Source organism: Phyllobates terribilis, unplaced genomic scaffold, assembly GCF_046119375.1.
Source record: "Phyllobates terribilis strain yellow unplaced genomic scaffold, ASM4611937v1 Scaffold_1__5_contigs__length_1240528914, whole genome shotgun sequence".
NCBI lineage: Eukaryota > Metazoa > Chordata > Amphibia > Anura > Dendrobatidae > Phyllobates > Phyllobates terribilis.
Window position 1 is genome coordinate 414,039,158 of NW_027362761.1, and position 25,575 is coordinate 414,064,732.

Genomic DNA, 25,575 nt, shown 5'->3' on the forward strand with positions numbered 1-25,575 from the left:
TCAGCTCTGCTCGGTTCCCATCCATTGTTTTTTTGTGCAAACAACTCCAGAGTTGGGAATTAGTTAACCACCAAAATGAGTGGAAAAGGCCTGCTGCTGGTGGAAAGGGGAATAGGCGTGTTGGGAAGGGGAAAAAAGGTTGTGTCCGTGGGGTAGGTGTTAAAGCAACAGTAACATCTGCAGAAGAAAGACCATCTTCCAGCCAAACTAAAATGTCTACTTACATAGTAACATAGTTTGTAAAGCCGAATAAAGACTTGCGTCCATCAAATTCGACCTGTTAGTTCTGTAATTTCTAAAGTTGATCCAGAGGAGGGCAAAAACCCCAAATGATTTGGCCAATCTTCACCTGAGGAAAAATTCCCTCCCGACTCTGAAACCAGCAGTCAGAATAAATCCCTGTATCAACCTATTTTATTTTATTTTTAAGGATATGCTGAAATCTGCCTGGTATCTAGAAATGCATCCAGTCCCCGCTTGAACTGGTGTAGTGAATCCGACATTACTGTCTCCTCACTCAGTGAATTCCATATTCTCACTGCTCTTACCGTAAAGAACCCCTTCCTATGCTGGTGCTGAAACCTTTTCTCTTCCAGTCTTAGTGAGTGCCCTCTTGTTACCGTAATATTCCTCCTTTTGAACAAATCCCGGGCAAGATCTCTATACTGTCCCCTAACATATTTGTACACATTTATTATGTCCCCCCTCAACCTTCTCTTTTCCAGGCTGAATAGTCCTAGTTTTGCCAACCTCTCTGGGTATTGCAGTCCCTCCATTCCCTGTATTAATTTTGTTGCCCTCCTTTGTACCTTTTCAAGCTCATTTATATCCTTTCTATATATTGGGGCCCATAACTGAGCACAGTATTCCAAGTGTGGTCTGACCAGTGCTTTGTACAGTGGAAGAACAATGTTCTCATCCTTTGCAGCTATACCTCTTCTGATACATCCCATTACCCTGTTTGCCCTTACAGCAGCGGCCTGACTTTGGGCACTCCAATTTAGTTTGCTATCAATCAAGATGCCCAAGTCCTTCTCCATCTCTGAATTCCCCAATGATTTCCCATTCAGTGAGTAATGGTGACTTCCATTTTTCCTTCCCATATGTATGACCTTACATTTCTCCTCGTTAAACCTCATTTGCCATTTAATGCTCCACCTACCCAGCTTATCCAAATCCCTCTGTAGGTCTGCACTGTCCTTTTTTGTATTAATTGTTTTACATAACTTTGTGTCATCTGCAAATATTGATATTTTACTATTTATCCCGTTGACTATGTCGTTAATAAAGATTTTAAATAACATTGGGCCTAGTACAGACCCCTGTGGTACCCCACTAGTGACGCTTACCCAATCTGAGTATATTACATTTATAACCACCCTCTGCCTTCTATCCTTTAGCCAGTTAGCTACCCACTTGCAGACATTTTCCCCCAGCCCCATCATTCTCATTTTGTATACCAACCTATTATGTGGCACGCTATCGAACGCTTTTGAGAAGTCGAGATACACGACATCCACTGGTTCCCCCTGATCTACTCGAGAGCTAACCTCCTCGTAGAAGTCAATCAGGTTTGTTTGGCAGGAGCGATTCCTCATGAATCCATGTTGGTTCTTTTAGCGGACAATGTGATAAGATCCCTTTCTTATGGCCACGCCAATCGCTACAAATTCCAGATGAGGCACAAAAACAGCAGGTGCTTCAACGGATATCAAGTGCTCCTTTAAGTGGGCTCTCCTCCACATCAACTTCAACATCACAAATACTCCAGTCCTCAAAGGCGTCACCCCAATTGCACTTGTTTCCTCACAGCTCCCAAATCTCCAGCTGCCCATCTGAGTATGAGGTAGAACAGATGGTTGAGTCTGCAGAGCTGTTTACTCATACTATAGCCTGGGAATCAGAGGTCGACTCCAGCGCTTCTGTGAATCCAGACGAGGAAATGATCTGCACTGATGCCCAGAATCTTTATGAGCCGGATCCAGGACCAGACGCAGAAGGTTCTGACCATAATGTAGACCCTCATTCCCAAACTGTAACTCCTGTTGGTGGAGACAATGAGGAAGACGATGATGAGACTCAAATACCTGATTGGAGCGACAACTTTAGTTTTTTGTCAGGGCAGGAACAGGTTGGCTCTGAGGACGACGGGTGTGATAACGCACAGGGTGATGATGATGAGGTTGGAGATCCCACTTACTGTCAACCCACAGTCAGCCAAGAGATGAGGTCAGCAGAGGAGGTGGAGGAAGATGCTAGTGACGACGAGGTCAGGTTGCGCCTTCCTGGACAGATACGTAGTACTGGAAGCACGTCAACAACTGTATCCTCAAACACAACTCTGCCTCTCACCACAAGTCGTGGTCGCTCTTCATGTCGCAAGAGTGCTAAGCCTTGCATAGCCTGGGCATTTTTTCAGATCGATAAAGATGACCCAACTCGTGTTATCTGTAACATTTGTCAGCAAAAGCTAAGTAGAGGCCAAAAAATACATAGTTTGAGTACTTCATGCATGAACCGGCACATGGACATGAAGCATAAGTTGCAGTGGGAAGCTCAGTGTGCTACAATGCGGCCTAGCCGGCCAGGCCAACCACCGTCTGCCATATCTTGTGCATCCGCGGCCTCTTCATCCTCTGTGACTGGGGGGACAGCAGTCACACCTGTTTTGGGGCGCAGACCTGCCACCTCTTTACCCGCAACAGCCAGCGTGATTGGCAGGTCATCATTTTCTTTGGAGGTGGTAACACCAGCTGGTGTTGAGCGCTGTCCGACATCGATAGCACCACCTTTGGATCAAGGCAACCTAACATGTCCGCCTGCATCTTCCTCACAGACCGGCAGTTTGCCAGGGACACCCTTATCAACCCCGTCTAAGCACAATAGCCAGCCCTCGGTCCCTCAGATGTGGACAAGTAAAAGACCATTTCCTCCTAGCCATGAGAAAGCTAAGAGGTTGAATTTCACCATCTGCAAGCTCTTGGCTACAGAAATGCTGCCTTTCCGCCTGGTGGACACAGAGGATTTTCGAGACCTTATGTCCGTCGCAGTGCCCCAGTACTAGATGCCCAGTCGGCACTACTCAAAGAAAGGTGTGCCTGCGCTCCACCAGCATGTCGCACACAACATCACCGCTTCTTTGAGAAACTCTGTGTGTGACAGGCTGCATTTCACCACAGACACTTGGACGAGTAGGGGCGTTACATGTCGCTGACTGGGCACTGGGTAACTATGGTGACAGCAGGACAAGGGGCTGCTGTCCAAGTCTTGCCGTCCCCACGAGTTGCGCGTCAATCCTCTTTATGTCAAAGTTCCTCCACTGCTTCTGCCTCCTCAACCTCCTCTCGGTCTTCCACCTGCACCCAAAGCCTGTCTGGTCATGCCACAAGCTTTCTAACTGCGCAGAAGGGATCCTGCACACCTCCTTACTATGCTGGCAGTAGGGCTCAACGTCATCAGGCGGTTTTTACTTTGAAATGTCTGGGAAATGTGAGTCACACAGCTGAGGAGTTGTGGTCAGCTCTGGAGAACCAATTTCATGAATGGTTGTCTCCACTGGACCTGAAACCAGGGAAGGCCGTGTGCGACAATGCTGCAAACCTGGGTGCGGCCCTTCGCCGGGGCAATGTCACACACGTGCCTTGTATGGCTCACGTGTTGAACCTGGTTGTCCAGCAATTTTTAGCCCACTATCCCAGACTAGATGGCCTTCTGCAGAGGGCACGGTCGCTGTGTGCTCACTTCCGCCGTTCGCATCCCGCAGCTCAGCGACTTACATCTCTACAGAAGTCGTTGGGCCTGCCACTTCACCGGCTAAAATGCGATGTGCCTACCCGGTGGAATTCAACTCTGCACATGTTGCAGCGACTGTGGCAGCACCGACAAGCCCTGGTGCAATACGTTCTGACGTATAGCCTGGGCCAACGAGATCCAGAGGTGGGGCAAATCACGCTGGAGGAGTGGTCTCAGATCAGGGACCTATGCACCTTTCTGCACAGTTTTGAAATGGCGACGAAGATGTTTAGTGCTGACGATGCCATTATCAGCATGACTATTCCGGTGATTTACATGCTGGAGCACATGTTAAACAGAATTCGGAGTCAGGTGGTGGCACAAGAGGAGGTGGAGGAAGTAGAGGAGGAGGAGTTGTATGCGGAAGGGCTAACATCTGCAAGGTCCAGACAGTCGGCAGCACCAAGGCGGCAGGCATGTGAGGGTGGGGGAGATGGTTTTACCAGGGCGCATGGTAGCAGCCAAACTAGTGAGGAAGGTGCAGGAGCCCAGGAAGAAGTGGAGGACGAACTGATGGAAGACTCATCAGATGAGGGAGACCTTGATCACATTTCTGTTGTGCGAGGTTGGGGGGAGAGGACAGAGGAAGGAAGCATGATTGTTACCTCGCCACCAACACAACAGGGACTTAGTGCTCCTGGATGCGCAACACACATGAATGCCTTCTTGCTGCACTACCTGCAACATGACCCTCGAATTGTGAGAATTAGAAATAATCCTGACTACTGGGTTGCCACACTGTTAGATCCCCGGTACAAAAGTAAATTTGCAGAAATTATTCCTGCCATAGAAAGGGATGCACGCATGCAGGAGTATCAGCAGAGACTGTTGCAGAATCTTACATGTGCTTTTCCACAAAACACCAGTGGTGTACGTAGTGAATCTCACAGTTCCAACTTGCCAACCGTGGGACCGTCAAGTGTTTAGGACTCAAACCGTAACAGAACCACAGTATCTGCTGGTAACATCAATTTTGCGGAATCATTTCACCACTTTTTTAGCCCATCCTTTGCAAGGCCACAGGAGACAAGAAGTCTGACACATAGTCAACGCCTAGAGACGATGGTACAGGAGTATCTCCAAGTAAACATTAAAGCCATGACTCTGTCACTGGACCCTTGCTCTTTTTGGGCTTCCAATCTGGATAAATGGCCGGAGCTAGCCACTTACGCCTTGGAGATCTTGTCATACCCCGCAGCCAGCGTTCTGTCTGAACGTGTGTTCAGCGCTGCTGGTGGTGTGCTGACAGATAAGCGCACGCGGCTCTCCACTGATAATGTAGACAGACTCACGTTCATAAAGATGAACAAATCATGGATCCGAAACGACTTTTCTACCCCTGTGTCATCCTGGGGAGAGTAAAAGCTTGATGATTGGTTAAAATCACCCTACCAACCGTTTTAAGCTTTCAAATTACTAATCATGTTTATCTGTACCTTGGCTGGAAAATAATTTGGGCTTTGTAGCAGTGTGCAGCACTGATTCTATTAGGCCATCTATAATAAGCTCCACCAGATTTAAAATTACTAATCATGTTTATCTGTATCTTGACTGGAAAATAATTTGGGCTTTGTAGCAGTGTGCAGCACTGATCCTATTAGGCCATCTATACTAAGCTCCACCAGATTTAAAATCAATAATAATTTTTAGCTGCATCTAGCCCGGAAAATAATTTTGGGGCTCCGAGATGCGCAAGACACATAAGTGCCTTCTTGCTGCACTACCTGCAACATGACCCTCATATTGTCAGAATTCGAAGTAATCATGATTACTGGGTTGCCACACTCTTAGATCCCCCAAACTTTTCGATCAACCTTTTTATTTTAATAAAGTCCAAAAAAATGGTCATTTTTGAAATTATAAGCATTAGCAGGTTATTAGAAACTGAAATCAAACAGTTTTCAACTCAAAACTTTATTCTAGGTGATGTTACATTTTCACATAGACCCCTTGTTCGAAAGGAGCTTCTGAACTCTCTCGTCCATTGAATTTGTCAGGTTTTGGATGGTTTCTGCTTCAATTGTTTTGCATGAGGACAGAATACCCTCCCAGAGCTGTTGCTTAGATGTGAACTGCCTCCCGCCATCATAGACACTCCTTTTGATGATGCTCCAGAGGTTCTGAATGGGGTAGAGGTCAGGGGAGCATGGGGGTCACACCATAAGTTTGTCCCCTTTTATGCCCATATCAGCCAGAGATGCAGATGTTTTATGTGCAGCATGAGATGGTGCATTATCATGCAAAAAAATGATCTTGCTGTGAAATACACGGTTCTTCTTCTTGAACCATGGCAGGAAGTGCTGTTTGAGAAAATCCACATACATTATGGAGTTCATCTTTAGCGCCTTCAGGGATCCTAAAGGGGCCGACAATCTCTCTCCCCATGATTCCAGCCCAAAACATTACTCCACCTCCTCCTTGTTGGCGCTGTAGCCGTGTTTGCGTGGGGTGTCCATCAACCAGCCATCCTCCACTCCATCCATCTGGACCATCGAGCGCTGCACGGCACTCATCCGTGAACAAAACAGTTTTGAAATCAGTCTTCATGTAATGTTTGGCCCACTGGAGCCGTTTCTGCTTGTGTGAAGTGGATAGAGGAGGTCGACAGGATGACGTATGCACAGCTGCAAACCTCTGAAGGACCCTGCATCTTGTTGTTCGGGGGCGTTGGAGGCACCAGCAGCTTCAAAAACTTGTCTGCTGCTATGACAAGGCTTTTTTGCCGCTGCTCTTTTAACCTGATGTAATTGCCTGTAGGAAAGAGTCCTCAATTTGCCCTTATCAGCACGCACACGTGTGTACTGTGAATCAGCTACATACTTCTTGATTGCCAAGACACTTCATCCTGATCATCGCACAATGTTGATTGTAGTCATGCCTTGACCTAAACACTCCACAATTTGTTGCTTCTCAGCAGCCGACACATCCTTTTTCTTTCCCATTTTGTCAGAAAATGTAGGCTGCTTAATAATGTGAGACAGCCTTCTTAAGTAGTCTTGCCTTTCATTGGACACATCTGCCAAACTAATTAGCACAGGTGTCTGCAATTGCTTACAGTGATATAAAGAGCCCTGACACACATCACCATCAATGAGTTTAACTGACAAACAAACAAATTCTTCCCTTATCACTCCTAAACACTTTTTGCATAATAATTTGGAACACAGTGTACATGTGCTTTTCCACAAAACACCAGTGGTTCACGTAGTGAATCTTACAGTTCTAACTTGCCAACCGTGGTCTGTATGGAGTTGTTCAATAAAGGGCCCAAAATTATGATAACATAGATGGGAGAGGTCTCTATGAATAGGAATTCCTAAGTATTTGATACCCTGTGAGGGCCAGGCAAAGGGAAAGTTGGACTGGATGGAATCCTATATGGATTTGGGGAGGGGGACATCGAGGGCCTCAGACTTCGCTGCATTGATTTTAAAATTTGACCATGTAACAAAGTGATCTATTTCAGCCATAACAGCATGGATGGATATATGTGATTGAGTGATATATACTAGGACATGATCAGCAAATAGAGAGCACTTGTACTCGGTGCCTCCCACCTCAATCCACCTAATATTGGAGTTATGGCGAATTGATGAGAGCAGGTGCTCCGTCACTAGGATGTATAAGAGAGGGGACAGAGGACATCCCTGCCTTGTCCCATTGGTGATTGTGAAAGGTGATGAAAATGTTCTGATGCACCCCCTGGGCCTTGGGACACCCTGAGCCGGACCCTTTTTGGTGGATGCTGGTGGTTGTAGTCTTCGTGGTGGCGACCCGGTTCCGTGGCTCAGGGTGGTCAAACCAGTGGCGGAACTATTTATGTGGTTTTGATGTTTAAATGTCCGACTACGCCACCCGTGGATTGCGGTCAGAGTGAACCGCCGCTGCAGGGCAGACCGCTGAGGCTGGTGTTGTGGGTGCAGCAGAGCGTAGCATAACTCCCCACGGGAGGAGTATAGCCTCAGGGCAGTGTATGCGGAGGATGGGGGTGATGGTGCAGGGCAGCAGCAGTAACAACACGGAGTCAGTGATGCAGTCCAGGGCCTTTACTCACAGTTCTTATTATCCAGACCACGTCTGCAGGTAATGGCTGCCCACGTCGTACTGTGCTCACCAGGTGAGGGGCTCAGACAACTTCCAGATAACTTTGGAGCGCTTCACAGGACCCCCTTTGTGTGTCCTTTGTCTGGCCTTTCTTACCAACCCTTCTGTCCGGCTGCCTCGGGCCTCCTCTTGGTAAACTTGGCGCCAGTTTCCCTGACCCTATGTGGTGCCTTCCTAGCGGGTGTAGCGAGGGGCTGCGCCACAAAAAATGTCACAGCCTCCGGTTTCTAGCTGAGGGTCGTTTCCTGCCTCCACTAGTTTCGGGGACCGGTCTCCCCCTTTGGCCTGACCACTCCACGCAGGTGGATTCGGGCGTGCGGTGGCGACTCGCCCGTCCGCACCCCTGGGATCCCTTCATTCCTCGTTTCTGGAGCCTTCTCCGCTCCTCTTCCTTCCTTCTCCCTCTTCCAGGCCTGGGCCTCTGTTACTAGGCCCGCCTCCGGAGCAGAGCTCATGCAGAGCCCCTGCTCCCTGCCACTTCTGCTCAGACTTCTCTGCACTGAACTAAGATGGTGCCCACCTTTTATACTCCCTTCTCAATGCACCCAGGAACTGCTTCCTCCCTGCTCCTGCACTACAGGGTTCCCCTTCCTCAGTGTTCCCTCCCCCCACTCCAGCCAGGGACAGGGACTGTCGTACCCATCTCAGAGGCATATTGGTCGCCCTGCCCCACGGCAATGTGGTGTAATGCATGCAGGTGTCGGGTCCTGATCCACACTCCATCCTTACCTGAGAGTGAGATATCACACCTCTGGGTGAGGTGCAATACCTCTGTAGCAACCGAGCCCTCAGGGTGCTACAGTTCCATTTATCTTCAGCCTAGGTGACGTATTGTGATACAGGGCCGTGATTTTGGCTATAAAAGGGTCCCCTAGACCCCTACCCCAAGCTTTTTAAGAGAATCATATATGGCGTGCCAGGAGACTCTATGGAATGCTTTCTCAGCATCCAACGAGAGTATCTAGTTACAAATTTTTAACTGCATCTAGCCCAGGAAATACTTTGTGCCTAGTAGCAGTGTCTGCTAGTCAGTGGATTATCCCGGCTGTTAAGCAAGCTACACCACCTGTAGTTTGGACACTTAATTTTTTCAAAGGAAATGCTTCGGGACCACGGGATACTCAGTGAAGAGCATCAGGAGGCACCCCAAGGCATAGGGGCTGGGACTGGCAGTAGGATGCCTTGCGGTGGACAGCCGAGCTCGATCCTTATAAAAGCTTTTTAACTGCAGCAGCTTTAGTGGACGATACTGGAGCTGGAATTACGTGGCTGCTGGCATGAGACTTGCCCTCCAATAGATCCTTGTAAATGGATTTAAAGTGTATTCATTCAAATTAGAGAGACAATTTAAATTAAAAAGCTTAGAGCTGCCTCCACCACAGGGGGGCTCGCTCGACCCACCAGCGGACAGGCACCAGTATTGGGAGAGGGGGGCTGGCCGTCAGGGTTCACCGCGGCTCTGGCACAAACCCGGCGACACGGAGGTGGCACGGGCAGGAGCGGACTGAACGTGTCGGCTTCTCACTTTTTGGATTTTAGAAGGGCATGACATGCCTATATCTGTGTCTCCCCCTCCTTTTACTCCTCCACCTCTTTTCTTTTCGCATGACTATATGTACTTGTCACTTTTCCATGTGTTAGTTGTGTCTTCTGAGCAGTTTGTCAGCTTTTGGACACCTTTGAAGGTGTTTTCTATGTGTTTCTATGTGTTTTTGTTTGCCTGCCATTGGTTTTAATGGTGTTCGAAGGTGTTCGACGAACAGTTCGATGAACAGTTCGGCGAACACACGGGTGTTCGACGAACCGAACCGAACTCGAACACTACGGGGGTGGCTCAACACTAGTTAAAATCTGTCTTCTATTCATCTCCATCATTCACCTGCAGAAAATTATATGCCCCATGAAGGTCAATCTTAGAAAACCATTTAGCTCCGGTCAATTGGTTAAACAAATCCAGAATAAGTTGTAACGGGTAAGGATTGCGCACAGTGATCTTATTAATCTCCCGAATATCCAGACATGGCCTAAGACCTCCATCCTTCTTTTTGACAAAAAAGAACCCAACCACCACAGGAGACTTAGGGGGTCTTATGTTACCTGCAGCTAAACTAGTCTGAAGGTACTCCTTGAAAGCCTCCCTCTGGGGAATTGTCAGATTAAACAATCGACTCTTAGGGAGCTTAGCATCAGGGACGAAGTCAATAGTGCAATCGTAATCTCTATGAGGTGATAAAGCTTTCGACTCCACCTCTGAAAAAACCCTCCAAAAATCCTGAATGGGTTCAGGTAACTCCCCCTTCACAACAGTCGCAATGTGAACATTACAACACTTACCATAACACCCCTGACCCCAGGATCTTATGGAACCAGACGACCAGTCCAGCAAAGGATTGTGCACTTTTAACCAGGGCAACCCCAGGATAACCGGGGAAGGCAACTTAGCAAGTACAAATAAGTCAATCTGCTCCTGATGTTCCATATTCATAGCAAGCGGAAACCGTTCGAAGAATGCTCCCATGCTCCAGGCGAGTATTATCAATCAGCACCATAGGAAAAGGAGACTACAAAGGTTCAAAATAAAACATATACTTTTCAAGAAATTGTTGATTAATCAAATTAAGTGCAGAACCACAATCCACCATAACCTGAAACTCAATCAAACAACCCTGACAGGTGAAAAAACACCCCAGCAGAACGTAAGAACGCAATGCGAACGGAAGTGTTATTTCTACTTACCATTTTTTTTTCTTTCCTTAAGCGAACCTCACATTGCTTTAAAAAATTATCAGCCTTACCGCAATACAAGCAAAGTCCCCCATAGAACCTCCTGTCCCTCTCACTGGAATGGGATGACATTGCCCCAACCTGCATAGGTTCCCCAGTGTCGGCAGGAATATCGTGAGAAACAGAATCCAGCAATACAGGAAACTTCTCATTCTGTCTGGCCCTCAACCTTCTATCCACACGGATAACTAACTGCATGGCGACTTGCAGAGAATCAGGTGCAGGGAATGCAATGATCAAATCTTTAACCCTTTCACTCAAACTTGCCAGAAACTGAAACCTGAGTGCAGGGTCGTTCCCCCTGACCTCTGCAGACCATCGTCTAAACAGGGTGCAATAACTCTCATCATCAAGAGAACCCTGTTGGAGACATCTGAGCTCTGACTCAGCTGATGTAACCCGATCAGGATCATCATATAGCAAACCCATGGCATCAAAAAATGCCTCCACAGACCTCAAACAATGATCATCAGGAGACAAGGAAAACGCCCAGATTTGAGGTTCCTTACGCAACAGAGACATAATAATCCCTACACGCTGTAGTTCACTCCCAGAAGATCTAGGTCTGAGCCGAAAATACAACAAACAAGCATTTTTAAGTGAAAAAAAATCCTGTCGTTTCCCCGAGAAACACTCAGGTAATCCTACCTTAGGTTCTTCATAGCGTTCTGCAGGGTATTTACTCATGTCATGCTGAAGACCGGCAACCTCCAGAGTCAACCCTTGCAAGCGTTGAGCAAGCTCCTGGATGGTACTCATACTGAAGAAAATCCAGGAAGAGGAGGGGAGAAAAAAAAAAAACCTTTTTTTTTTTTCTTTTTAAACGCAGCTGGACATACTGTTATGTTCTGCAAGTTAGAACTAAGGAATAGGAGGGAAAAGCTGTCCCTGCACTGAGACTAAGCTTAACCCTACGCTGGGGTGGGTGCCCTATTCCTTGTGAATAGCCCCACCGAAACTCCTGCACTGAACTCAAACGAAGACCTGTAGGAAGGGGAAAGGGGTCCCTAAAAGATCTAAGTACTGGGAGCAAAAGCAGGAGACCTTCTAACAGAAAAGTTAGTTGCAGAAACGAAGATTAAAGGGAACAAAACTGGTGGAACAAGAAGTCCCAGGATAACAATTGTCCAAAGCACAAAGAACTAAACAAGGCTACTTAGTCAGAGCACAAGCGTGACAACACTGACGTCCAGCGGGAAATGGGAGACATGTGCTGAGTAATAAAGAATGCAGAGATCACGTGACCAAGAAACCCAGCACCAGAGAAAAAGACTAGAAGCCAGCAAACCACAACAAGATGGCCGATAGTAAAACTAAACAAAAACACTCACTAGCATTCAAGTAGGGATAGAGAGTAAACACAAATTTGCACTTGTTCAATGTTGTCCTGTGTTTTGTTGGGGACCATGAAGGTCCATGTCACATGCTGTAGGATTTGAAGGAGCAAAAGGAGGAGGAAGAGGTGGAGGAGCAGGTCGAAGTAGAGGAAGACTTAGAGTTGGCGCAGGCAGTGGTCGAGGTGACTAGTCAGAGTAAAAATTATGATGACTACAACGCTGGCTATGACAACCAATGAGGTTATGAATATGATATTGAAACTACGGGGCCCTCGGTCATGCTGGTGAGCATGGGAAGCTGTAAGCTGCAATGCTTGTGAGTGGACAGGTATATTGTTAACATGAAGCAAAGTGACGACTGTTTGTTAATAACGTTTTTGCACTTTTGCTACAAAAGCAAAATGAGGGAATTTTTTCCAGCTTCCTAAAGGGAGTCCAAATTTGTTACTACCAGGATAAACTGTGTTACCTGCTCTGAAGCTTTCACCAAGGAAATAGCTGCTGCCAGCACGTAACAACAGAACCCTCTATGATCCATGCAGACTCAACATTACCCTGCGTGTGCCAACGTTAGGACTACAACAAGTAGCTGAGACAGCAACAACACCTACAGTATATTTGAAGTGATGGACTAGATGTTTTTCTGCCATTGCAGGAAACTGGCACACGTCAGCTAACACAGACCATCTGAACAGCCAGGTTCAGTTATACCTAGACTGTTTCTTTTCTCATGCAGATACCTTGAGCACAGATCCCATGTATTTATGCGTCAACAAATAATGGCAACAGTGGCAAGGACTGGCACAGTTTGTTATCGGAGTATTGTCATGTCCAGCATCCAGTGTCATAGAGGGGATTCATCACATCAAAGTGGACCAGGTTCTCTGCAACAAGTGTGGAAATCCTAATTCTCTACCACGCTTCCGCTGGTGCAGCTACTGCACAGCTTTCCTAGCCACACACATTCTAGCTGTTCATTTTGTTTCATAGTGCTTGACTGTACTAATGATACTGGGAAACGTACCCTCATGTTTTTGTACCTTGAAGAAACTGCTTTGAAAATAGGGCTAAGTTTTGAAAAGGCTTGATGACAGTAAGCCAGAACTTCTACACATTCAAAACAATGAAACTGTTTTGTCTCCAGAAATAAGGGGATAATTTTTGGATGGCTTCAGTGAAAGCCTTTGCAAATGGATTAATAAAAATCTCATCTGTAATAGTTAACAGTGTATAGAAAACTATTATTAGGCACAGGTTCATTAAGCATGATGGGTATTCTGTATCTTCTAAAGGACTGCGGACGAAAGTATTACAGTTACAGTCTCTCTTATGAGGACATGCTGTACTTCAGCAGTTTGAATCAGCCTTACTTACAGGGTTACAGTCTGTTTAGAAGGGATCGAAGAAGTCGGAAAAGGGGTGGAGTCTGTCTATATGTAAAGACGTGTCTAAAGCCTACAATACGGGAGGATGTATGGGAGGGAAATGAGGAGGTCGAGTCCTTATTGGTGGAGATACATGGGGCAAAAAACAAAAATAAAATTATCATAGGAGTCTGTTATAAACCACCAAATATAGCAGAAGCCACGGAAAGTCTATTAATGAGACAAATAGACGAAGTAGCAAAAAATAACGAGGTGATTATTATGGGGGACTTCAACTACCCCGATATAGACTGGGAAACCGAAAGCTGTAGATCTCAGAAAGGAAACAGGTTTCTGTCAATTATCAAAGACAATTATTTGTCTCAACTTGTGCAGGAACCAACTAGAGGGACGGCCCTTTTAGACTTAATTTTAACTAACAGGCCAGACAGAATAACTGAGGTGCAGGTCGGGGGGCACCTGGGAAATAGTGACCACAGCATTATACAATTCCACATGTGCTTCAGTAGGGTGCCCAGCAAGGGACTCACAAAAACACTGAACTTCAGGAGGGCAAAGTTTGATCAGCTAAGAGATGCCCTTCACCTTATAGACTGGGATAGTATCTTTAGTAATAGGAGCACGGATAGAAAATGGGAAATTTTCAAAACAGTCCTACATAGTCACTGTAGAAGGTACATACCTTATGGGAATAAAAGGGCTAGGAATAGAAGGAAGCCAATGTGGCTAAATAAGGAAGTCAAGAGGGCAATGAAAAACAAAAAAAGGGCTTTCGGTAAACTTAAACAAGAAGGCAGCGAGGAAGCGCTAATATCTTATAGGGAAAAAAACTAAATCTGTAGGAAACAAATAAGAATAGCAAAAGAGGAGACGGAGAGACTAATTGCCAAGGAAAGTAAAACGAATCCCAAACTGTTCTTTAACTATATAAACAGTAAAAGGATTAAAACTGATGGAGTTGGCCCATTGAAAAATGACCTGGGTAAAATCATACAGGGCGATGAGGGTAAAGCAAACCTACTCAATAGCTTCTTCTCCACTGTTTTCACAAAAGAAAACAATTTATGGGAGGAAATGCAGAGTGAGAAAGTAAACCCTCCGCTAAATATCACCCACCTAACCCAGGAGGAAGTTCAGAAACGCCTAAATAATATCAAAATAGACAAGTCACCAGGCCCAGATGGCATACACCCCCGGGTACTAAAAGAATTAAGTAATGTGATAGACAGACCGCTGTATCTTATATTCAAGCACTCTTTATGGACAGGGACTGTCCCACTAGATTGGCGCCAAGCAAATGTGGTACCAATATTCAAAAAGGGGTCTAAAAGTGACCCTGGGAACTATAGACCAGTCAGCTTAACGTCTGTTGTGGGTAAATTGTTTGAAGGATTTCTTAGAGATGCTATTGTAGAATATCTTAATGATAATAACTGTCTAACTCCATATCAACATGGATTCATGAGGGATCGCTCCTGCCAAACAAACCTGATGGCCTTCTACGAGGAGGTGAGCTCACAGCTGGACCGGGGAGAGTCAATGGATGTTGTATACCTTGACTTCTCCAAAGCGTTTGATACCGTGCCACACAAAAGGTTGGTATATAAAATGAGAATGCTTGGTCTGGGGGATAATGTGTGCAAGTGGGTAAATAGCTGGCTGAGTGATAGAAAGCAGAGGGTGGTTATCAATGGAGTAAGCTCAGGGTGTGTCAGGGTTACTAGCGGGGTGCCCCAAGGGTCTGTCTTGGGCCCTATATTATTTAATATATTTATTAATGATCTAGTGGAAGGGTTGCAGAGTAAAATAGCAATATTTGCAGATGATACTAAACTTTGTAAAGTAGTTAATACAGATGAGGATAGGGCACAGCTACAGGAGGATTTAGATAAATTGGGGAGTTGGGCCAAAAAATGGCAAATGGGGTTCAATGCCGATAAATGTAAGGTCATGCACATGGGAAAGAAAAACAGCAGTCACCTATACATATTAAATGGGAAACCGTTGGGGAAATCTGACATGGAGAAGGACCTGGGCGTCTTGGTTAACAGCAAATTAAATTGGAGTGCCCAGTGTCAGGCAGCAGCTGCGAAGGCAAATAGAGTCATGGCATGCATCAGAAGAGGAATAGGGGCATATGATGAGAACATTGTTCTTCCTCTGTATAAAGCGCTGGTAAGGCCGCACTTAGAATATTGTGCACAGTTCTGGGCTCCGATGCTCAGGAAAGACATATTGGAGCTAGAGAGGGTACAAAGGAGGGCGACTAAGGTAATAAAGGGAATGGAGGGACTAGAATACCCAGAGAGGTTGTCAAAATTAGTAATAGTGTCTCCCTGATTGGTCAGACACCAATATGTCTGTTTAAAAGAGTCTGGTGTAGGCCAGAAAAATAGAACTGTGGTTTTGCAGTTCCACGGGTGAAATCTCTGTATTATCCTGTTTTTGGCATTTTTTTCCGTAAAAAAAAACTGTAATAGTGTCTCCCTGACTGGTCAGACACCAATATATCTGTTTAAAAGAGTCTGGTGTACGCCACATAACTATAACTGCGGTTTTGCAGTTCCACGGGTCAAATCTCTGTATTATCCTGCTTTTGTCATTTTTTGCCGTGAAAAAAAAACTGTAATAGTGTCTCCCTGACTGGTCAGACACCAATATATCTGTTTAAAAGAGTTTGGTGTAGGCCAGAAAAATATAACTGTGGTTTTGCAGTTCCACGGGTCAAATCTCTGTATTATCCTGCTTATGGCATTTTTTGCCATAAACAAAAATGTAATAGTGACTCCCTGACTGGTCAGACACCAATATATCTGTTTAAAAGAGTCTGGTGTACGCCAGATAACTATAACTGTGGTTTTGCAGTTCCACGGGTCAAATCTCTGTATTATCCTGCTTTTTGCATTTTTTGCCGTAAAAAAAACCCAGTAATAGTGTCTCCCTGACAGTTCAGACACCAATTTATCTGTTTAAAAGAGTCTGGTGTAGACCAGAAAAATATAAATGGGGTTTTGCAGTTCCACGGGTCAAATCTTTGTATTATCCTGTATTTGGCATTTTTTGCCTTAAAAAAAAACTGTAATAGTGTCTCCCTGACTGGTCAGACACCAATATATCTGTTTAAAAGAGTCTGGTGTAGGCCAGTAAATTAGAACTGTGGTTTTGCAGTTCCATTGTTCAAATCTCTGTATTATCCAGCTTTTGGTATTTTTTCCGTAAAGAAAAACAGTAATAGTGTCTCCCTGTCTGTTCAGTCACAAATATATCTGTTTAAAAGATTCTGGTGTAGGCCACAGAAATAGAACTGTAGTTTTCCTCTAATCTCCTTTTTGTTACCCTTTTTCCATTGATAGTGCGAGTGTAAGCTATTTTACTTAATTTACAATGGGCAAGGCGCGTGGCAAGGGACATGGAACTGGACGTTCTGGTGATGGTGCGTGCAGAGGACGGGGCCGTGGCCAAGGTGAAAATGTGCCACAACTAACAGCCACGTCTTCTCGCTCCCACTTCTTGACCGAATTACTAGGGAAGCACAGAACAACACCAGTATTGCGAACTGATCAGTGTGAACAGGTTATTAATTGGATAGCAGATAATACTTCTAGTTACCTGGGCACCACCACCTCCGGTCTGTCTTCCACACGGTCAAGTTTGAGTAGCCGTGAGTCTTGACCGCATACTCCTCCTCACCCTGATGCTTCTTCCTCCCATCATGCCGAGTGTCGTCAGAGAGCAACTGATCTCACATTTGGACACTCTGAAGAGCTGTTCACTGGTCCATTTCCATATTTGTGCCCCTCACCTGCTCCGCTTGAAGTGATGGAAGAGGATATCCCATGTAGCGATGCCCAAATATTTGAACAGCCAAGGCCAGAGGAAGTCGACGCTGGCAATTTGTCACAAGAGGTGGACGATGACGAGACACAATTGCCACGAATTGAGGAGGAGGATAGTGGTGCGCAAGTGGAAGAAGAGGAGGTGGTGGATGATCTAGTAACTGACCCAACGTGGCAGGAGGACAAGCAGAGCAAGGCCAGCAGCACACAGGGGGAGGGAGGCTGAGTACCCCAACAGGCAGGAAGAAGCAGTGTGGTGGCCGCACACAGAAGGCGGGCTACAGTTCCCCATAACACTAACATGAGGGACGTGCCAGTACAACCGGTAGGTCTTCCAGAGTCTGGAATTTTTTTAAAGACTCTGCTGATATCCCCAAAAAGGCCATTTGTACCACCTGCCATGCCAGCATCAGTAGGGGTGACAAAACTACCAGCCTGACCACCACCAACATGATCAGGCACATGGCAGCAAAGCACCCGACTTTGTGGGGCGAAACCCAGGGTCCACGACCAGTGTCAGCGGGTGTCACCACTGCTTCTTCCGCTGTTGTGCGTGTAATAGAAACCCCTGTTTTGCATGCAAGGCAATCCCCTGTCCATACTGCATGCAAAGTTGCTCCCTCCTCTCAGTCTTCACTTGTTATGGCAGATTCTCAAGAAACAGCATCAAGGTCCACGTCCATGTCCCACCGCAGCATTCAATTGTCCATATCCCAGACCTTTGAACGAAAGCGCAAATTCGCAGCCAACGCCCCATGAACCACAGTCCTAAATTCGCACATTTCACGACTGCTTGCGTTGGAAATGCTGCCTTTTAGGCTGGTGGAGACAGAATCCTTCTGCAACATTATGGTGGTGGCCGTCCCTCGGTACTCGGTCCCCAGCCGACACTATTTTGCCTGGTGTGCCATCCCCGCACTACACAAGCACGTGTCCCAAAACATCTTCCGTGCCCTCAACAACGCAGTTACTTGGGGAGTCCACCTGACAACGGACACGTGGACAAGTGGTTGTGGCCAGGGACGGTACATCTCCCTGATGGCACACTGGGTAAACATAGTGGAAACCGGGACCCAGTCGGACCTTGGGACGGAACACATCCTCCCCAAACCGAGGATTGCGGGCCCTATGTCAGTCAGAGTTGCCCCCACAGTGTACAGCTCCTGCGCATCATCCCCCTCCTCCTCATGTTCTGCCTCCATCTCAGATTTCACCACATCAGTTACAAGCTGGAAGCATTGCAGTACTGCCTCAGCCAAGCGGCAACAGGTTGTGCTCAAACTCATAAGCTTAGGTGATAAACCTCACACTGCTTGTGAGTTGTGGACAGCTGTGAAAGAGCAGGCAGATCTGTGGCTGAGACCTCTGAACCTACATCCAGGCATGGTCGTGTGTGACAATGGCTGTAACCTGGTGGCGGCTATGAGGCGAGGCGCGATCACACACGTACCATGCCTGGCTCATTTGCTTAAACTCATGGTTCAGCGGTTTCTTAAATCGTACCCCGAGTTGCTATATCTGCTCTTCAAAGTACGCCGCCTGTCAGCTCATTTTTGCAAGTTGGCTACAGCTTCCGCCGCCCTTGCTGTGTTGCAGCAGAGTTTGCAGCTTCCGGCACACCGACTGGTGTGTGATGTCCCCACACGTTGGAACTCTACCCTCCACATGTTGCAAAGGATTTGTGAGCAGAAGAGAGCAGTTGTGGAGTACCAGCTGCAACAAGGCCATCGATATTCAGGTCAGACTCCACACATAAGACCTCAGGAGTGGACCTGGATGTCTGACATATGTACCATCCTGACAAACTTTGAGGAGTCCACCAAGATGGTGAGTGGTGATGATGCCATAATTATCGTCAACATCCCACTTGTCTGTCTTTTGCAACACTCTCTGCAGAGAATTAAAGAGGAGGCATTGCAGCCAGAGTATGATGAGATGGATCAAGAACCCGTAATGGGCGATTACACACAGCCCAGCCTCATCTCATCCCACCGTGCATTGGGGGACAGTGAGGGAGAGGAGGAGGAGTAGGAGGAGGAGGAAGAACAGGAGCTGGTATCATGCGCTGTAGATGGTAGTACCTGTACAACTGTCATACAGTTGGTTCAGCATGGGTGGCCTGAGGACAGGGGGGAGGAGGAGGAGGAGAGCATGGTCAGTCGTCATCTTGGTGAGGACACGGAAGTACTGCCCGTTACCAGTCTGGCACGCATGGCTGACTTTATGTTACGCTGCCTTAACCATGACACTCGCATTGTCAAAATGTTGGGTGACAGTTATTACTGGTTGGAGACACTTTTAAACCCCCCGCTACAATGAGAACTTTCACTCTCTTATTCCTGAGGTGGAGAGGTCTACAAAAATGGGGCAGTACCAGAAGGCCCTTTCTGCAGAACTCTTAAAAAAATTCCCATCTGAACACACTAGCGGCAGAGGTCACAGTTCGTTGACCAACCAAGGCGTACAGGCGAGAGAGACGCAACTCCAATCCAGCAGAGGCAGGGGAACACTGTCAACGTTCTGGGACAGTTTTCAGAGACCCGCCCAGCTTACAGGACCTGAGGCGCGGGGTACTCTCACAAGGAGTGGAAAGTTTCAAAAGATAGTGAGGGAGTACCTTGCCGACCGTACCAGCATCCTCCCTGATACCTCTGTGTCTTTTAATTATTGGGTATCCAAGCTGGACACTTGGAATGAACTCGCTCTGTACGCCTTGAAGGTCCTGGCCTGCCCTGTCGCTAGCGTGTTATTGGAGCGTGTTTTTAGTGCCACTGGGGGAATTATAGCTGATAAGCGCACTCGCCTGTCAACTGACAATGCTGACAAGCTGACCCTTATCAAAATGAACAAGGGCTGGATTGAGCCAGACTTCTCATCACCACCAAATGACAGCAGAGTAACATAAAGTCAAATCCACTGTGTTATTTCAGGAGGTGTATTCCCATGCACCGATTCACACCCACACATGGGCATATGCTTCCTCAATTCGGCTTTTTTTTTCTCTTCTCCTTATCCTCAGCCTCCACTAACACTATACCACCAGGGTGACCGTGGTCCATGTTGCCAGCATTGCAAGTTCCTCCGTCCTAATTTTTGGCAGCTTTTGCTTGTAAGGCATAGGCAAAGACTATGGGAGACCCACTCCCCAATAATGGAAATAATGTTTTTAATATGCTGTACTGCATGGCTCTTGTAAGGGGCATTAAAACCATCTTGTTTAAACCACTCTGACCTCCACGTCTCTTCCAAGGGGCATTTAAACCGTCTTGCTAAGCTACTGCAACCTCCACGTCTCTTCCAAGGAGCATTAAAACCGTCTTGTTTAGCTAATGCGACCTCCACCACTTTTCCAAGGGGCATTAATGCTGTCTTGTTAAGCTACTGTGACCTCCACGACTCTTCCAAGGGGCATTAAAACCATCTTGTTAAGCTACTGCGACCTCCACGTCTCTTCCAAGGGGCATTAAAACCGTCTTGTTAAGCTACTGTGACCTCGACATCTTTTCCAAGTGGCATTAAAGCTGTCTTGTTAAGCTACTGCGACCTCTACCACTTTTCCAAGGGGCATTAAAGCTGTCTTGTTAAGCTACTGTGACCTCCACCACTCTTCAAAGGGGCATTAAAACCATCTTGTTAAGCTACTGCGACCTCCACGTCTCTTCCAAGGGGGATTAAAACCGTCTTGTTAAGCTACTGCGACCTCCACATCTTTTCCAAGGGGCATTAAAGCTGTCTTGTTAAGCTACTGCGACATCTACCACTTTTCCAAGGGGCATTAAAGCTGTCTTGTTAAGCTACTGTGACCTCCACCACTCTTCCAAGAGGCATTAAAACCGTCTTGTTAAGCTACTGTGACCTCCACTTCTCTTCCAAGGGACATTAAAACCATCTTTTTAAGCTACTGTGACCTCCACTTCTCTTCCAAGGGACATTAAAACCATCTTAAGCTAATGCGACCTTCACCACTTTTCCAAGGGGCATTAAAACCGTCTTGTTAAGCTGCTGCAACCTCCACCACTTTTCCCAGGGGCATTGATATTGTCTTTTTATTCCACTGCGACCTCCACGTCTCTTCCAAGGGGCATTAAAACCGTCTTGTTAAGCTACTGCGACCTCCACCACTTTTCCCAGGGGCATTGATATTGTCTTTTTATTCCACTGTGACCTCCACCACTTTTCCAAGGGGCATTAAAACCATCTTGTTAAGCTACTGCAACCTCCACGTCTCTTCCAAAGGGGCATTAAGACCATCTTGTTAAGCTAATGCGACCTCCATCACTTTTACAAGGGGCATTAAAACCGTCTTGTTAAGCTTCTGCGACCTCCACCACGTTTTCAAGGGGCATTGATATTGTCTTTTTATTCCACTGCGAACTCCACCATTCTTCCAACGGGCATTGCATTTCCTCCTAATTTTAGTCAGCTTTTGCTTTTCAATGCATAGGCGAACACTAAGAGAGACCCACTCCCCAATAATGGGTAGAAGGTTTTTAGTGCGCTGTAATCCACGTCTGTCTCAAGGGGCATTGCAGTTCCTCATAATTTTTGGAAAGCCTTCCATTCACTGCTTAAGCCAACAGTGCACAGGAGACCCAGTTGCTATAAATGGAAAAAACGGTTTAGTTAAGGCCCTCTGACCTCCATGTCACTTCCAAGGGGCATTGGAGTGCCTCGAAATTTTTGGTAGACATTGCACTCACTGCGTGCCCTATAACTGTGTAGCCAAACCTCTCCTTTTGGTACAGAAACGTATCCTACTAGACATGTGTGGTTGACTGGCCTGATATTGATGTGAATGGTCCCTGTTCCTCCTGCTCTTTCTCCTTTGCCACCATCTCATCCATCATTCATCACCTGAAGCTTTGTTTTAACGGGAGTCATAGAACTGGGATAGTAGCAGGAAAACATCCAGCAATCCTCGAAGGTGGTAGGATATGCGCCAAAGCACTGACCATCTGAGGCCTAGCTGCTACTACATACATGTGCTTGCATTCCAAGAAAACAAAGTAGATGCTAACTTCTATCATCATCATCATGCTCCTCACCTTGGCACTCTCAACTCCCCTGATGGAGAAGCCAGGGCCCACCGGAGGAGTCTGGTTCTCTGGTGGGCTCGTCCAATGCTGCCCTAAAGCAGGCCGGGCTAATAAAAGTGTGTGGGGGGATGTTCCAAGGAGAAATAGGCGGCTGGGGACCGTGTGAGGACAACTGGCCGCGGGGCGGCTGGGGACCGAGTATGGACTCACGGCCGCCCCCTGGCGGCTGGGGACCGAGTAAGGACACCCGGCCGCCGGGCGGCTGGGGACTGAGTATGGATACCTCGCTGCTGAAGCAGCCATGAGGTAGTGGCCAACTTAGGCCTCCTCCAAACTAAAAGGCCCCATTTCAAGTGCAAGCAAGCTAGCAGTATAGTATTGCAGCCTAGGGGTGGGTTGGTGGCAGGTTGCACACTTACGCTTGCATTCCTAGAAAACAAAGCAGATGCTAACTTCTATCATCATCATCATGCTCCTCACCTTGGCACTCTCAACTCCCCTGATGGAGAAGCCAGGGCCCACCGGAGGAGTCTGGTTCTCTGGTGGGCTCGTCCAATGCTGCCCTAAAGCAGGCCGGGCTAAGAAAAGTGTTTGGGGGATGTTCCAAGGAGAAATAGGGGCAGCTGGGGACCATTTATGGACACCCGGCCGCCCCCTGTCGGCTGGGGACCGTGTGTGGACACCCGGCCGCCCCTTGGCGGCTCGGGACCGAGCGTGGACACCCGGCTTACCCCAGTCGGCTGGGGACCAATTATGGACACCCGGCCGCCCCCTGGCGGCTGGGGACCGAGCGTAGACACCTGGCCGCCGGGCAGCTGGGGACTGAGTATGGATACCTCACTGCTGAAGCAGCCATGAGGTGGTGGCCAGCTTCGGCCTCCTCCAAACTAAAAGGCCCCATTTCAAGTGCAAGCAAGCTAGCAGTATGGTATTGCAGACTGGATGTCAGGTTGCACACTTACCAGAGGAGTCTGGTTCTCTGGTGGGCTCGTCCAATGCTGCCCTAAAGCAGGCCGGGCTAAGAAAAGTGTGTGGGGGATGTTCCAAGGAGAAATAGGGGCGGCTCGGGACCGTTTATGGACACCCGGCCGCCCCCTTGCGGCTGGGGACCGAGCGTGGACACCCGCACTCCGGGCGGTTGGGGACTGAGTATGGATACCAGGCCGCCGACGCAGCCATGACATGGTGGCCAGCGTCTGCCTCCACATGCCTGAAAGGCCCAATTTCAAGTGCAAGCGAGCTAGCAGTATGGTATTGCAGCCTGGCGGTGGGTGGGTGGCAGGTTGCACACTTACGCTTGCATTCCAAGAAAACAAAGCAGATGCTAACTTCTATCATCATCATCATGCTCCTCACCTTGGCACTTTCAACTCCCCTGATGGAGAAGCCAGGGCCCACCGGAAGAGTCTGGTTCTCTCGTGGGCTCATCCAATGCTGCCCTAAAGCAGGCCGGGCTAAGAAAAGTGTGGGGGGATGTTCCAAGGAGAAATAGGCTGGGGAACGTGTGTGGACACCCGGCCACGGGGCGGCTGGTGACCGAGCATTGACACCCGGCCGCCAAGTGGCTTGGGACTGCGTATGAATACCTCGCTGACGACGCAGCCATGAGGTAGTGGCCAGCTTCGGCCTCCTCCAAACTAAAAGGCCCCATTTCAAGTGCAAGCAAGCTAGCAGTATGGTATTGCAGCCTGGGGGTGGGTGGGTGGCAGGCTGCATACTTGCGCTTGCATTGCATGGAATGGGGGAGGTACAATTGAACCCTGCCCTGGGACAAGGACTTGCACGGGGATAGTTGCAAGTCTGCATTTTCTGATGTGGAAAGGATCACTTCTGATGGGCACACTTTTAGGCAGTGACCTGGGTGTCAGAGATGCTTCCAGGGGTCTTCCCCATGCTGTTCCCATGTCTTTTCAGCACTGTATGCATGTGTCACACAGCACATGGCCAGATAAGATTGTAAAATGTTAAAATGACATTTCCCAGTGAATGCATTTGTCACAGTTGAAAGCAATACAAAAGTGCAAAAACGCATAAAAAATGGTACTTGTGAACACAGCCCTAGGTGTGGAGGAGTATTTTTGTTTTTGGTTATTTATTTTACCTTATACACAAGTCTTTACCCTGGAAAGGAAGTTCCTTAACATATTTCACAGGAAAACCGTTTCAGTTTCGTTTTTGAACGTTTTATTGTGAGCCCGTTAAAGTGGCTTAATACCTCTGACCACGTTCTTGACAGCAGTGACCTGGGGGTCAGAAATGCTTCCTGGGGCGATGCCCATTCTGTCCCCATGTCTTTTGAGCACTGTCACTATAGTTTTGGGCACTTTTTTGGCTTTCTACAGACTGCCGGGGGTGTCGCCGCAAAAATGCTCGGGTCTCCCATAGACTAACATTGAGCTCGTTGCTCGGGTCGAGCACCCGAGTATCACGGCGAGCTCGGCCCGAGCTTCGAGCACCCGAGCATTTTAGTGCTCGCTCTACACTATCGTTCACTAATATTCCTGTACATGACTCTTTTCACTGTTCAGATCTGCCCTTAACCCTTAGCAGATCTGCATACCTCTGTCCTCTTTTAAGCTTTGTTATCTGTCTCAAGATCTATCCATCGCTTAGCTTGTCTTTTAATAGAAGGCACACAGGACGCATGCTCCAGTCAACCCAGAACCAGGTTATCATATTCAGTTGGCTACGTTCAAGGAACCAGGTGGGAAAACTTCCCTGTCTCACCTGCAAGACCTCCAATCTGTTGTGCTTCTCCAATCTTAAAGTATGTCCTCAGCACTCAGCAGGCTATTGCTTGTCTACCTGCTGTCTCCTATGTCAACAGGTGGTGATCCTCCCTATATTTTTTTATTATCCATCAATAAAGGCAACAACAGAGAAAAGAAGCAAAGATCCTCCCTTCAATATAAACTTTTTACACTATATATCAGAGTAAAGTAATCTGAAATTAGAACATTTTCATCACATAACACAATCCTATTCAGTAAAGTATGGAAACACGGCATCTAGTATTCCCATCTCATTGCCCTCCAGGTTTGCAATAATGAGTATAAGCATAAAGGGGAATAAGAATTGTAAAGCCAAAGAAAAGGCAAAGAGGAGTATAAAAACTGGGGAAGTTGAGCTCAGGAGCCAAGCCTCCCTTTTCTACCTCTTCAACTGCGGTCGGTCAAACATAGTTTTTTAAGGTTGAAGGAAGACTAAGTCCATCTAGTTCAACCCATAGCCTAACATGTTGATCCAGAGGAAGGCAAAAAAAAACATGTGGCAAACACTAAGCTCCACATTGGGGAAAAAA